Raw genomic sequence first — 15,362 nt, forward strand, 5'->3', positions numbered from 1 at the left:
TTACTTTGCCTTCAGCGAGGGGCTGTGTCAGTCTCTGCTCATCATCTTATTCCTGGTACTTAGCACAGAGCCAGACACTCCGTGAGAGCTCAGTGAGATGGTTGTTTGAGAAATGGGGAGTGACACCAATGATTAAAATCATCATTGCCCTGGGGGGAGGGTACAGCTCAAGTGGGTTCAATCCCCAGTACCTCCATTAAAAAAATTAGTAAATAAACCTAATTGCCTCCAACCACCCACCCCCAGAATAAACAAAATCATCACTGCCTTCAGGGAGCTAGACGAGGAGAGGTGTGACTTTATGCAATACCAGGCCTAAGCTGTTCCAAGCTTTCACACTTTGTGGAAATAGTTTGGTGTGGCCAGTGGTGTGATCTGTATCTGCAGGCCTACCCATACTCTTACAATGACACACTTTATTTCATACCAGAATTCTGCTACACATAAGTATTGGAGGAGTCACTGGAAGTGTGGGTTGCTGTGGAACGCAACTTTAAAATCTCTCTTCCCAGCCCGTTGTAGTAGGACAGATGTTTCCATGCTTACTAAACTCAGCGGTGCTATTGGAAATGCAACATATTTGCCGGTCTAGGGAAGAACATTTCCCACCAGACCAAGTCCCCCTGAAGTCCAAGCCCCTTTGCTTTTCCTTTGATTTCTGGGGTCAGCATGGTGTTGGCCTCGCATTAGACATGTATCAGATATTTTTGAATCAATAGAATGACTGAAAGAATTAGCTATAAATTCATCTATCTATCTATCTATCTATCTATCTATCTATCTATCTATCATCTATCTATTTAATCAATCACTGACTTCAAAATGGATCCCAAAGTAAAAGACTAGCAGAAGCAAAGAATCAGAGAGACCTCTTATCTCCTCTGAAAACTGAATCTCTTTCCTGACGCCATCTCAGCCCTTGTCTCTTCATAGTTTTTTATCTAAGTTTGCAGTAAATACCCTTGTACGTGTCATCTCGGTGTGCTGCCCTCCTGTCCTCTTCTGGGTCCAATGCAGCCTGCCACGGCCGCCCTCACCCAGGTCACCAGGGAACACCCACACTTCTAAAGCCAACCACCCACTCTCCGTTTCCATGTGACCGAGCGTCGCTGGGCAGAGCTGGTTCCTCTCTCCCTCTCCTCGTCCTTCCCGCAGAGCCTGTCTCTCCCCTCCCCTCAAACCCCAGCCTCTGGAGCGCACCCCCAGCTCAGGATTAGGATCTTGTTCTTTTTTCTACCCACATTCATGCCCTGATCTTACGGCTTTAAATACCACAGATATGCTGACCATCCCTGAATTTACGCGACTAGCCCTTACTTTTTGCTTCAGCCCTAGACTCCTATACCTCGTATATATATTCTCAACGTTGCCCCTTGGCCTTCTAATATCGTGAACTTAGCAAGTTTAAGACGAATTCCCCCTTCCCCCGCCAGGCCTGCTCTATCCACAGACTTCCCCATGCTGCATGCCTGCCATGCACAGGCCAACAATCTTCAACTTGTCCTTCACTCCTTTCCTACAACCCACGTCCAACACCTGAGCAAATTCCTTCGGCTCTGCCTTCAACATACATCCAGGATGCCACCTCTCCGGGTGCTCTGCTCCTGGCCAGGTCCCGGGCACCACGCGTTCCCACCTGGACCGCAGCATCACTGTTTAACGCGCCCACCGCTCCTGCACCTGCACTCGCGCTCTGTTCTCCACACGGCGGCCGGCGCCGTCCATAGAAGGATGTAAGATACGGAAGCCTGCTCTGAATGTATGCCTTCTCATCTCCCTCTGAGTGAACCCAGGACTCCTTGTGGCCCCTGAGGCCCCACGTGGCCGGGTCCCTGCTGACCCTCTGCTTCAGGTCTCCCCTCCCTCTTTCCCAGGCATCTGGTGTCAGAGCCCAGAATGCTCTGCTCGGGGACTCTGAGTCTTCCACCCACTCTGCCCGACTTCTCCCAGTTTCTCTTGGCTTCTCCAGAGCGTGACTCCTAAGCCGCCCTTGCTCGGCGGGCCTTCGCTCGACAGCCAGCCTGAACTCGCACCTCCTCCCCTCTCACGGCGCATCCCGGCTCCACTCTTTTGATTTATGTTTCTCACCAGCACCCATCATGGCCTGTCGAGCTAGATATTCTACCTACATGTCTTGTTTTCTGTCTCCTCCACGACAGTGTAAGCTCCTCCAGGTCAAGGCTGCCCTTCCGTGTGCTTCCTGCTGTATCCTAGTGCCTGGCACCAAGTGGGGGCTTCCAAGGCCGATCTGACAAGCCCGCTGCTCTGCTCTGCGCAGCCTGGGAAAGAGCCACAGCCACCCCAGCACCTGCAGACAACTGTCCTGCTTGGCACTGGTCTGCACTGGATGATACTGGTCAGCACTGGTCTGTACTGGATGATACTGGTCAGCACTGGTCTGTACTGGATGATACTGGTCAGCACTGGTCTGTACTGGATGATACTGGTCAGCACTGGTCTGTACTGGATGATACTGGTCTGCACTGGATGATACTGGTCAGCACTGGTCTGTACTGGATGATACTGGTCTGCACTGGATGATACTGGTCAGCACTGGTCTGTACTGGATGATACTGGTCTGCACTGGATGATACTGGTCAGCACTGGTCTGTACTGGGTAATACTGGTCTGCACTGGATGATACTGGTCAGCACTGGTCTGTACTGGGTAATACTGGTCTGCACTGGATGATACTGGTCAGCACTGGTCTGTACTGGATGATACTGGTCTGCACTGGATGATACTGGTCAGCACTGGTCTGTACTGGATGATACTGGTCTGCACTGGATGATACTGGTCAGCACTGGTCTGTACTGGGTGATACTGGTCTGCACTGGATGATACTGGTCAGCACTGGTCTGTACTGGGTAATACTGGTCTGCACTGGATGATACTGGTCAGCACTGGTCTGTACTGGGTAATACTGGTCTGCACTGGATGATACTGGTCAGCACTGGTCTGTACTGGATGATACTGGTCAGCACTGGTCTGTACTGGATGATACTGGTCAGCACTGGATGATACTGGTCAGCACTGGTCTGTACTGGATGATACTGGTCTGCACTGGATGATACTGGTCAGCACTGGTCTGTACTGGATGATACTGGTCTGCACTGGATGATACTGGTCAGCACTGGTCTGTACTGGGTAATACTGGTCTGCACTGGATGATACTGGTCAGCACTGGTCTGTACTGGGTGATACTGGTCTGCACTGGATGATACTGGTCAGCACTGGTCTGTACTGGATGATACTGGTCTGCACTGGATGATACTGGTCAGCACTGGTCTGTACTGGGTAATACTGGTCTGCACTGGATGATACTGGTCAGCACTGGTCTGTACTGGGTAATACTGGTCTGCACTGGATGATACTGGTCAGCACTGGTCTGTACTGGGTAATACTGGTCTGCACTGGATGATACTGGTCAGCACTGGTCTGCACTGGATGATACTGGTCAGCACTGGTCTGTACTGGGTGATACTGGTCTGCACTGGATGATACTGGTCAGCACTGGTCTGTACTGGGTAATACTGGTCTGCACTGGATGATACTGGTCAGCACTGGTCTGTACTGGGTGATACTGGTCTGCACTGGATGATACTGGTCAGCACTGGTCTGTACTGGATGATACTGGTCTGCACTGGATGATACTGGTCAGCACTGGTCTGTACTGGGTAATACTGGTCTGCACTGGATGATACTGGTCAGCACTGGTCTGTACTGGGTAATACTGGTCCTGCACTGGATGATACTGGTCAGCACTGGTCTGTACTGGGTATACTGGTCTGCACTGGATGATACTGGTCAGCACTGGTCTGCACTGGATGATACTGGTCAGCACTGGTCTGTACTGGGTAATACTGGTCTGTACTGGATGATACTGGTCAGCACTGGTCTGTACTGGGTAATACTGGTCTGTCCTGGTCTGCAGTGTTCTGCACTGGGCACAGTATTCCAGGATTAGTAATCACATGAGTGAATTAATGCGAATGTGATGAGCGAGGCTGTGCCAGTGACAAGGAGCAGAAGTAGAAACACAACACATCGCTCATACGCCTGTGGCCTGGCCAGTCCTTTGGGGCCGACCTCCCCTTGATGAAGTCGTGCTGGACCAGAGCAGAGAGGCGGAGAGGCCCCGGGCCGGGCGGGCGGTGGGCGGGGACATGCGGGGCTGCCCCAGCGAGGGCTGGGCCTCGGCAGTTCACGCCTGACCTCCGCGGACACACATTTGTTGTCACACCTAAATGGGCTTCAGGATGCAAGATCCTGCTGACCGATGAAGGTTTTGCGCAATGGCTTGGGCCCTGTGGCCGCCAGCCAAGGTGCCACGTGGCTGCTCCCTGTCCTCTCTCAGCAAGCCCTCAGCTGTGGGAGCCCTTGACCAGCACGTAGGGCTTGGCACCATTTCGCTGAAACGAGGAGAAAACTAAAAGGTGAGCGTGTTGATGGTCTTGAGCGGTCACTTTCCCCTCTCATGTTGGCAAAGGTCACTAAGCGTGACAGCACGCCGGGGTGAGGACGTGAGGAGGGTGCTGCCAGTGCCCTGGGCCCCACGTGTGCGGAGGGCCCCCTTGCTAGAGCTCCTGAAATGGCTGACACGTTGACCAGGAGGCCTCGTCAGGCCACGCCTACAAACTTCTCAGGTGTCCGCACACACAGCTGACCTGACGTGAGTAAAAGTTTTCCTTTGAAACATGGAATCGGAATATTGAAAATAACCCAAACGTCCATTAATAGAGGAAAGGGTTAATAAATGACGGTACGTTCGTTGAGTAGTATACTCTGCCCCCGATCAGAAGACTAGCGGAGGTTCTTCCTTATTGATACGGAAGCGAGTTCCACAAGAAAAGTGAAAACCGCGGGGGGCAGGGCCGCACCGAGCAGCAGGCAGCGTCCCACCCTCTGTCCTTGCGCAGTGCGCCTCTGAAAGGGTACCCAGGGTACTGCTAATGATGGCTGCCTCGCGGCGGGGACTGGGACGCCAGGGGTCCAGGAGGGAGGGAGAGACTTCTTGCAGGGTACTCGAGACAGGTCTCACTGCCTCTGCTCGGCGGCCAAGACAAAACGCCCCAGGCCGGGTGGGTTAGACACTGGATGTTCACTTCTCTCAGTTCTGGAGGCTGAAGTCCAAGATCAAGGTGCCAGCAAGGTTGGTGTTGAAGACACAGCTCTTCTTGGACTGAGACAGCTGCTTTCTCGCTGTGTCCTCACGTGGTCCTTCTGCAGTGCACACGCGTGGAGGGGGAGAGAGAGAGACAGAGAGAGACAGAGACAGAGTGACAGAGACAGAGAGAGCGCACACGCGCCCTGGTGTCGCTCACTCTTCTGTTCAGGACACCAGTCCTATCAAATTAGGGCCACACCCTTATGACCTCATTTGACTCTGAGCCCCTCCTTTGAAACCTTATCTCCAAATACAGTGACGCTGGGGGTTAACGCTCCAACATATGAACTGTGAGGGGACAAAGATCAGAGCACAACAGTCTCAAAGATGGAATATAATGCAAACCCCGTAGGCGGTCCTTAGGGACACGGCACGTCTCCCCACCTCCCCTCTCTCATGGCCGCTCTGTACTAAAGCGTGTGGCCCACAGAGAAGCCCACGTGTCACGTGGAGCAGTTCACGGCACCTTCACAAACTGACTCTCCACGCCACCTGCACCAGAGAAGGAACTGGAACGTGACCAGTCTCCCCCGCAGACCCCAGGCGATCAGTCGGTAGCCCTTTCCTCAAGTCAGCATTCTCCCCGCTTCTAGCAGCATTGCTCATTTCTGCCTGTTGTGAACCTGGTGTGCTTCTCCCGAGGGTCTCAGTTCGGGCTTGAGTCACATGCCCACTGGCCTCAAGTAGGGTGACCAGCTGTCCAGGTTACCTGAGACTGAGGGGGTACCAGGGACACGGGGCTTTCAGTTTCAAAACTGGGACAGTCCTGGGCAGAGCGGACCTGTTACTCACCGGAGGTTCAAGTGTAAAGAAAAGAAGTGCCCGAAGTCAAGGGCGAGCTGTCAGAAGTGCGCGGTGAGCGAGCGCGCTCTTGTGCGGCCTCCCAGCAGTCATGCTGATGTTCTCAGCTGGCCGAGAACGTGCGGCTGCGGGCTTTAACATCTGCCTGCCGTCGGTACCAGAATTTCTGGGAAAGCACCCTGTTGAGTCTGAGCTCCAGGCTGGTCCCTGAACTTGAACTTGACCTGAGCCTCAGGGAGCGCCTTCCTCAGAGCCCCGCAGCCCTGCTCCCCCGAGCCCGTGCCCACCCAGGGTGTTCCAGGGTAGGGACTCCTCTTAGAAATTTCCTATCCTGGGGAACAAAGGGTTCTGCTGATGAAGTGTGACTCTCATTGGGAACATCACTGTATTGTCTTGCAGACACCTTCTGAAAACAGGAAGCAAATTTAGAATCGGTCTAGAAGAAGGATAAGGAACGTAGTTAAATGGCATGAATGGCATATAGTAGTTTCCAGATGAGGACAATTTTAAACAATATTTAAAAGAGGAGGAACTGGTCACAGAAAGTGAAAACTAAGCAAGATTTTTTCCTAGTGGAATCTGTCACAACTAAACTTTCAAAATTTTTTTAGATTGAAGTACAGTCGGCTTACAACGCTGCGTTAACTTCTGGCGCACAGCATAGTGATTCAGTTATGCGCACACATATACATTCCTTTCCATAGTCTCCCCCATTAAAGGCTATTACAAGATATTGAATATAGTTCCCTGTACAAATAAATTGTGTTTTGAGTTTTCTCGCTGCATCATAAGAAAGTGATTCGATGTGTTTGAAACTACATTCCAAGAGAGTGTTTGGAGTACGTTAAAATAACACATCACGTTATGTGTGACTATTTGGGGAGATACACCTGGGTGCGGGTGCCTTCTGGAGATATCGCGGCCCGCCCTCAGAGATGCCAGCGTGTGGTCAGCAAGGACTCTGGTTTGGGAGAGCTAAGACATGCAAGCAAGAGAATACTGGTTTAAAATGGGCTACAGTTTGAAATTTGAGGTGGGGGTTGGGAGCCTGACGAAGGCACATTTAGTCCTGCTGCTTCTCATAAGGTCCTGTCCACTGGCAGGAACTAGGCAGTGACTGTCCCTGACTCTCCTGGGAAACCCAGGGAGGCCGGGCTAATCCCAGAGGAAGGAGGCAGTGAGGTGTCGGTTCAACTCAGCCAGCACCAGACAGGTCAGGAATTGAACCTGGGAGGAAAGGCATAGCTCAGTGGTACAGTGCGCGCCACGCACAGGGTCCTGGGTTCAATCCCCAGGACCTCCATTAACAAGACGAATAAATAAATAAAAATCTAATTCCCCCTCAGAACAAAATAAAACAAAAAGAGCCAGGAATTAAAGCTAGAAGAAAGAAATGCCCTGTTTCCAGAAAACCTCACCTAGCTACTGTTAAAAAGGAAACCACAGGCCTAAAACGGAGTCACTTACGCTAAGCCAGGCCCCCGGAGCCAGGGCTTAATACCTAACCCACTGCCATTCCAGCCGTTCTCGGGAATGGGATCCCGCTGGTTGGCACCAGTGAGGCAGCCTGTTACATGGACCCTCTCCACGTCCCTGAGGAAGGCGAGGTAGTCTACCACAAAGACGCCTCCCCGCCAGCAGGTAGGTCACCCACGCCTGCAAGCGTCCTTTTCCGCTTATGACTTCCTGTCATGCCTTTAAAAGCCTTTCCCTTTCTGCGGCCCTTTGGAGGCCCCTCCTTGCTAGATGGATGCCGGCTGATTCACGAGTCACTCAGTAAAGCCATTTATAGCTTTAACCTTCACTGGGTTGAACATTGTTTTTTTAACACCACACAGTTTAGGTGGATCGGGGAGCCTGGTTGTCTTCTCAGAAGCCTGGCACACCGAACTCGGGGTGGGGCGTGAAGCCTCCCTCCCCCTCCCTCCCTCCTTTCCTTCCTCTCTTCCTCCCTCCTTCCCTTCCTCCCTCACTTATTGAACAACTAGCAGGTGTTGGACAAAATGTATTATCAATGCAATTAATTTTATGTGTCATCTTTGTTAGACTGTGGTGCCGAGATGTTTGGTCAAACACCAGTCCACATATCACTGTGAAAGTAGCATGTAAATGAGATTAACATTTAAATCAGTAGACTCTGAGCAAAGCTGATGACTTTATATAATGTGGGTGGGCCTCGTCCAATCAGTTGAAGGCTTTAAGGGCAAGGACTGCCCTCTCTCTCAAAGAAGGAATTCTGACTCTAGCTGCAACATCAACTCTGCCTGGGTCCCCAGCCTGCCCTGCAGAGTTCAGACTTGCCAGCCCCCACACTCCTGTGTGCCAATTCCTTAAAATAAACCTTTCTCTCTCCACACACATTCAGTTGGTTCTGTTTCTCAGAAAAAACCCTGATTCAAAGAGTAAGTTTAGTTCCATTACAAAGCATCTGTTGACACCCTGCTTTCATCTGGAATGATCCCTGGTTTCTGTCCCTCCCCTCAGACAGAGAGGACAGGCATGTGGTGGGGCCGTTGCAGACCAACGTGGTGGGGGTACGGCAGACACGTGTGCAGGGCGCCCAGCATAACAGCGACGACTCAATGGGAGAAGGCATTTTAGAGAAAGTGATGACTGAGGCTGGGTGCGCGTACAAGAACACTCAGTGATCCACACCTGCAGGTGACAAAGTGGATGCGGACCGAGGGGACCCAGGGGGTTGGGAGATGCTCCTGGGCCCGAGGGGATCCAAGTTGGCCAGGACTGCATGAGGGTGGGGTCATACATAGACGCACTTGTCAGCAAAGGACAAGCCCTGCCAATGACCTTCACTGCCCGTGAAGTACAGGATGGGAAGACAGTGGGCAGGAGGATGGTTCCAGCAGAGCCATAGCTGTGGAGAAAGGAGCCGATTCTGCAGGGGGCCCCGGAACGGAGCTGACCGCGGACCCACCGGATCGGATGGCGCAGGTTCCAGCGGCGAGAACCAGAGTGACAGGGAGTGGGGGTCCCAGATCGGGGCAGGCCACGGGCCAGGCAGGGTGAGGTGTGCTTTCTGGAGCTCGACTGGGATCTTCGGTTCCAGTTTAGCTTTTCACCTGTTCTCCCTTGAGTACAGCCCTCTCTCCCCTCAGTCCTTACAAAAACTGGGCGCCTTGTAGCATTTACCGTTATTCAAAGTAAATCCACCAGTAAACTGGGTTTAAGCGAAAAGAGATTCATTCCTCATTAAAAAGAGGACGAGTGGCTTGAAGAAATTCCGGGAGGGACCAAGGGGAACCAGAAGGCGTCTGGCACAACGGGATACCGCTCCCGCGCCAGCGTCACCACCGACCCTCTGCGACTCCAGAACCGCCCCCGGAGCCGTCCCAGGAGATGTCTCCCCGCCCCGCTCCCCGCCGCCCGCGTCTCCCGCCTGCGTGCGGGACTCAGGGCCTCGGTGGCAAGGGTGTCTGCGGAAGGCGGTCCGGGCTCTCCGGCCACCGCGGTGCGGGGACGCCTCCGGGAGGAGGCTGGCCGGAGGGCGCCGCCCCGTTCAGCCACGCGTCCCGCCGCACCTGCCCTGTTTGCAAACCTCCCGCACAGCCCGCTCCCGCTGCTGCGGGGCTCGGCCGCCCCGCGTGGACGGAAACTCAGCTGCGCGGCGAAAGGAGCAAGGACGCACGCAGCCGGCGCGTCTCCCTCCCCCGTTTGGCCACCCGTCCTCGGGGGACGACGTGGAAACGGTAGGGGGCGGAGCAATGGCACCAGCCGATCAGAAAAGCCGGACGGCGGGCACCGACCCTGGGGCCCCGCCTCCACCCGGGGATCTCCGGGGCTGGGGTCTGGGGGGGGGGGGCGGGGAGGGGCTTCGGGGCCTGGAGGGCGGTCCCGGTCCCGGTCCCGGTCCCGGTCCCGGCCCGGGGCGGTTCCGGGTTTGCGGACGACCGCGCCCTCCTCGCACGGGCTGCGAGGGGACGTCACCGCAGGAGGTCAGAGGTGATACAGCTTTTAAAATTTATTGTGTCTCGGAGCATTTCCAACACACACAGAAGTGGAGACAAAAATGTGGTGAACCCCACGTGTCCACTGCCACCTCAGCATTCTGCTGTTTTCACACTCCCCTCACTTTTCAAAACTGAAGGTTTATTTGTTGGTTTTATAAATTTACCATTCTAACCATTAAAAAAATTTTTCTTTTTTGGGGGGTTGGGGAGGTAATTAGTTTTGTTTATCTGTTTCTTTAAGGGAGGCGCTGGGGATTGAACCCAGGACCTCCTGCATGCTGAGCCACACCCTCCCGCTCCCACTGGAGTATTTAGTTAATTACCTAATTATTGTTTTCCTACTGGGGTATTTTAAAGTAGAGCCCAGAAGACGTGTCATTTTGCAGGGAGACATTTCAGTATGTGTATCTAATGGTTATTGAATGTTTTGCCCTTGGGGCCACTGTCCTGCGGCCCCCTTCCCCAGTCAGGCCGTGAATGCTGACCCTGCAGGCTCTGTTGTCTCTTGCAGACAAGGAAGCCACTTGCGCCCCTGTAAATTCAGGGTGTCAGGCTGCAGGCAGAGTTCTGAGGGAGGCACAGGGGACCACTGCCTGCACACAGCAAGGAAAATGCATAGGGAGAATCGCTCAGAGATGCTACAGGCCCCCCTCCCCCCGGGTTTTGCCTCCAGGCTCGGGATGGGGGAGGGCCGCTGTGCGAGCCACACAGGGGTTCCTTCTAACCTCCTTCGCGTCAGCAGAGGCCGCCACCCCTGCCCCCATTCTGCTTCACCTCTGCACTTCACGCCTAAGTGCTGCGAATGCCTGCGAGTCCTTTCTCAGCAAAAGAGGCACCTTACGGTGTATGGGGCCACCTGGCGTCCTTCCAAGTCACGCTGTTACCCTGGTAGGTGAAGAGGGGAGACCCCCTGTTCTTGTCATACCTGAAAGATACGTTTACAGTTGGGAGATGATGCGTTGTGCAGCGAAAGATTTTAGAAGATTGGTTCAGAAAAGGAAAAGCAGGCCTCTAAGAACGGGAGGCTGGCTGATCCCGGGAGGAAAAAGCAGCTTTTTCTTCTTCTTCTTCTTCTTTTTTTTTTTTTTTTTTTTTTGGTCTCCCTTTTCTCTTATACCCTCACTCAGAGCTGGTCTTTTGATTGATGAATGGCTCACCCGTGGGCTGGGGGAGCCTAAACCTGCAACGTTAATTATAATGCAATGAGCCCTGGGTCCTGTCTGGTTAAGTCCTTTCTGCTACCTGGCAGTCATGGCTGTCCGGTTCTAACCAGTCTTTTGCTGACACTCATTTAGAAGAAGTGAAGTCCTTTTACACTGCAGGCGGGCACAGCGCCATCTTCCGGGCCCTCCTCCCTCCCCTCCACCTGTCTGCCCGGTGCCCCCACTTGTCTGACCACCTAACACGCCGCCTGCCCATTCCTGGGCTCTCAGATGTGCACCTGCATTCCCTCCAAAGAGAAGGTGCCTCGTTTTCTGACGACTGTTTGCCTTTGCAGGACTAGTAGCCCTGGAAACGGCTGCTCTCACGACAGCTCAGGATGGCTTGTTTCAGGCCATGTCTCCTCCTTATTGGAGTCATGAACCCCACGGCCCCCTCAGGGACCCCAGCTTTCTCACCTCACCTACAACCGAGCAGAAACCTGTGCACAGGCTGATCACACAGCCCCCAGCCCCCTGTGTTCAGTGACCCCTCCCCCATAAAAGACCTCCACAACCGGCCCTCGGGGCTCGCAGACGCCTCTGTCCGTCTGCCCGCTGCTGTTGGTAGCGGCATAGCTAATAAACTTCTCTTTCATTTTGCTTTGCTTCTGGTAAATTCTTTTACCACCTGAGGTATCAGTCTGCCTTGTCCCACAACACGTTGGGCTTGCAAAGTGGATGAAAAACGCGTCACACGGTGCGTACCCGGTGTCCTCGCCCGGCACTCCCTGGGGACTGTTTCAAGGAGGAATTCTAGAAACACTAAAAGAGGACTCTTAATACAAATGAAGCTTCCTGCCAAATACAGCAGAAATTTGTGCCATCAAAGCACAGAAAACTTTTGTTCCTAGTTCCAAGCCACCTTCTTTAGCTCCACTGATTATAAGGTCTCATTTTCTTTAAAATATTAAATTGTAATACTACACAGACCTAGTGATTTAGTCATCAGCAGAGAATTGTTTCCATAAATTTGTACAATTCCGCCTATTTTTGTGTCTAGATGCTCCAGGATTTCTTATGCTGGGAGAAGTTTCTTGAGGCTTAGATACTGTCATATTGAAGCGCGATTTTGATGTCACGAATTTTGTGTGCTCGCTGGTGGACCTGCCTGCAGACCTTCCTTCTAGAAATGGAACCCCAGTCCTTTTCCGGTAACACTGGGCAGGGGGGTCAGTCATGTGCCCCGTTTACCCCACGCTGGGGGCAACCTGAGGCCTGGGCTGGCATCGTCAATTTCTTTTTAGGAACTGACATGACTGTTTGGAGAGACGGGGTTTAGCTCTTCTCTCCAGATGTCATTACTTATAAATAATGTCAGCCTAGACTTGCCCCTGGCCATCTTTGTTCTCATATGGAGAGATCTGGCCTGAGATGATGTGACAGAGAGGACGGCAGGCCCAGAGATGGAGGAGACGGGTTTGATGACCCCATGAGAAGCCCTGGGGCCGGCCGTGCCTGGACCCAGACCCACACCTTATGTCTCAGCTAATTGAGCCAATGAGTCAGTTCCAGCTTTTCTTTTCTTAAGCTAGTTGTCTTTTTTTCCTAACATAAAAAAAATTGTTTTAATTGTGGTAAGAGACACATAACGTAAAATTTACCATCTTAATTATTTTTAAGTGTACAGTTCAGTGACATTAAGCACGTTCACATTGCTGTGTAACCGTCACCAGCATCCATCTCCAGAACTTCTTCTTCTTCCCAAACTGATGCTCTGTGCCTGTTAAACATCAACTCCCCATTCCTAGTCCCCTGGCCCCTCGAGCTGCCGTTCTGTTTTCTGTCTTTATGAATTTGACTCCTCTAGGAACCTCCTATAAATGGAATCACACAGTATTTGTCCTTCCTTGACCGGCCCATTTCATTTAGCGTAATGTCCTTAAGGTTTACCCATGTTGTAGTGTGTGTCAGATTCCATTCCTATTTTTTTTTTTGTTTTTTAAGATTTTATTCCATTTTTAAGGCTGAACAATATTCCACTGTACAGATAGACCATGCTTTGTTTATCCATGCATCCACCGATGGACACTTGGATTGCTTTCACATTTTGGCTATTGTGCATAATGCTACTATGAACATGAGTCTATTACTAAACTTTTAACTTTGAGAATAATTGTAGACTCACATACAATTGTGAGAAATGCCACAGAGAGATCTTGTGTGCCCTTTACCCGGTCTCCCCAAGGGTAGCATCTTTCAAAACTGTCATGTAATATCACAGCCAGGATACTGACCCTGATGGAAACCCTAGACGGTGTTCAGATTTCCTGATTTGCACCTGCTCATTTGTGTGTGTGTATGTGAGTAGGGGTGTGTGCGTTTTATGCAGTTTTATCACACGTGTAGGTTTGTGTACCCATACCACAGTCAGTGTGAAACAGCACATGAAACATCGCCCAGCTTAACATGGTTTTGCTTTCTTAAAACAGGTTGTTGATTAATCAGACCTGGAGCTGTTTTACAGAGACAGCACCGCGCATGTGCAAGCCAGGGAACCTGTGTCTCCAGGGCGACCCCAGGAATCTTCAGTCTGTGGAGCTCAAAGGGTAGAAATATTGTCATCAGAGTCCTTTACGAACCAAGAAGTTTTTCAGTAAGGAGAATCTGGCTTCCAGCAGCATGAGTAGCTTACGTGGACTGATTTGAGACTAACCAATCAGCTTCCCAAATTTGAAATTTCCCTCACCCCTTAAATTTCTCCCTGAACCTGGATGGGAGAGACAGATTTGAGAGCCGAGCCTCCTGTCTCCTTGCCGGTGGGCCTTGCAATAAAGCTCTTTCTTTTCTCAAAAGCCAGTGCCATAGTATTGGCTTTCATGTGTGCCAGGCAGCCAGCCCTTGACCAGTGACAAAGGCACCACCTGACTCTGTCACCACGTGGACCCCTTGTGTGGTAATTTCACACCACCTCCCTTTCACTGCCGCCTCCCTCCCCCGCCATCCTTAATGCCTGGCAGCCACCTTCATTTCTGTAGCTTTGTCATTTCAGGAATGATACACCAATGGGATCATATGGTATGTAACCTCTTAGGATTGGCTTTCTCGTTTAGCATAATTCCCTGGAGATTCATACAAGTTGTTGCTTGCGTCAGCAGTTCATTTAAAAAAAAAAATCCATTGAGTAGATTCTCTGGCATGTCACTCATGCCACAGTTTAAGAACACCCGGGCTGTTTCCAGTCTTGGCTATTACCCGTGACGCTGCTATAAACATTAGTGTGCAGGTCTTGATGTGAACACAAGTCTTTGTTTCTTTGGATGAAGGTCCAATAGTGCAAGATTGCGGATCCCATGGTAACTGCAAGTTTAGGTTTATAAGAAATTGCCAAGCTGTTTTTCAGTGAGGCGCTACCATTTTATATTCCCACCAGCAATGTATGAATGACCCAGTTTCTCCACACCTTCGTCAGCATTTAGTGTTGTCACTCAGTTTTATTTTGATAAATGTGTCGTGATAGCTCATGGTGGTTTTAATCTGCATTTTCCTAATGAATAATAAAAGTGAACATCTTTTCATGTACTTAACTGCCATCTGTGTGTCCTCTTCTGTGGAATGTCTGTTCATGTCTCTGCCCTAATTTTCTAAATGAGATTTTTTTTTAATCGTGGGTTGAGTTGTATTTTCTAGATTCTAGTCCTTGGTTGGACATGTGGTTTGCAAATATTTTCTCCTAGTCTGTAGCTTATTTTTTCATTCTCTTAACAGGACCTTTAATAGATCAAATTTTTTTTTTAGCTTAGATGACACCCAGTTTGCCAATTTCTCCTTTCATGGATTACCCACATTTAATGTCAAATGTCAGAATTCTTTGCCCAGTTCTGGATCCCAAAGATTTTTATCCTGTGTTTTTTCTTAAAAGTTTTACACTTAAGTTTATGATCCGTTTGACCTTATTTTAACTTAACCACCTCTTTAAAGTCACTGTCTCCAAATACAGTCACATTCTGAGGTACTGGGGATCAGGGCTTCAGTGTCTGAATTTTGGAGGATACCACTCAGCCCATAAGAATTTCAGCCCATGAAGAATAGGCCTGGAGGTCAACAAAGAAACGCGAGAAAAGGCAGGAATCTCCGGTGTCTGAATGTAACCTGTTGCTCATTATGCCCTCGTTATAGTAAAATTTGCCTGCAGATTAGAAGAACTCATCATGTACTGACGTCATGACACTTCGGATCCAGACTAAATAAGGACAAAAGTCCCTCCTCCCTTTGGGAAGGTGGAGCTGG

General features: G+C 51.1%; 1 long non-coding RNA gene across 1 annotated transcript; it reads left to right on the top strand.

The window, feature by feature from the left end:
* The first annotated feature begins 8,803 nt into the window (after positions 1–8,803).
* LOC116660717 lies at positions 8,804–14,248 on the top strand. The gene is made up of 3 exons (XR_004316317.1): positions 8,804–9,672; positions 12,136–12,286; positions 13,565–14,248. It is a non-coding gene; the product is annotated as an uncharacterized LOC116660717 (long non-coding RNA).
* The last annotated feature ends 1,114 nt before the right edge of the window (positions 14,249–15,362 follow it).

This window comes from Camelus ferus, chromosome 31 (genome assembly GCF_009834535.1).
Source record: "Camelus ferus isolate YT-003-E chromosome 31, BCGSAC_Cfer_1.0, whole genome shotgun sequence".
Taxonomy (NCBI): Eukaryota; Metazoa; Chordata; class Mammalia; order Artiodactyla; family Camelidae; genus Camelus; species Camelus ferus.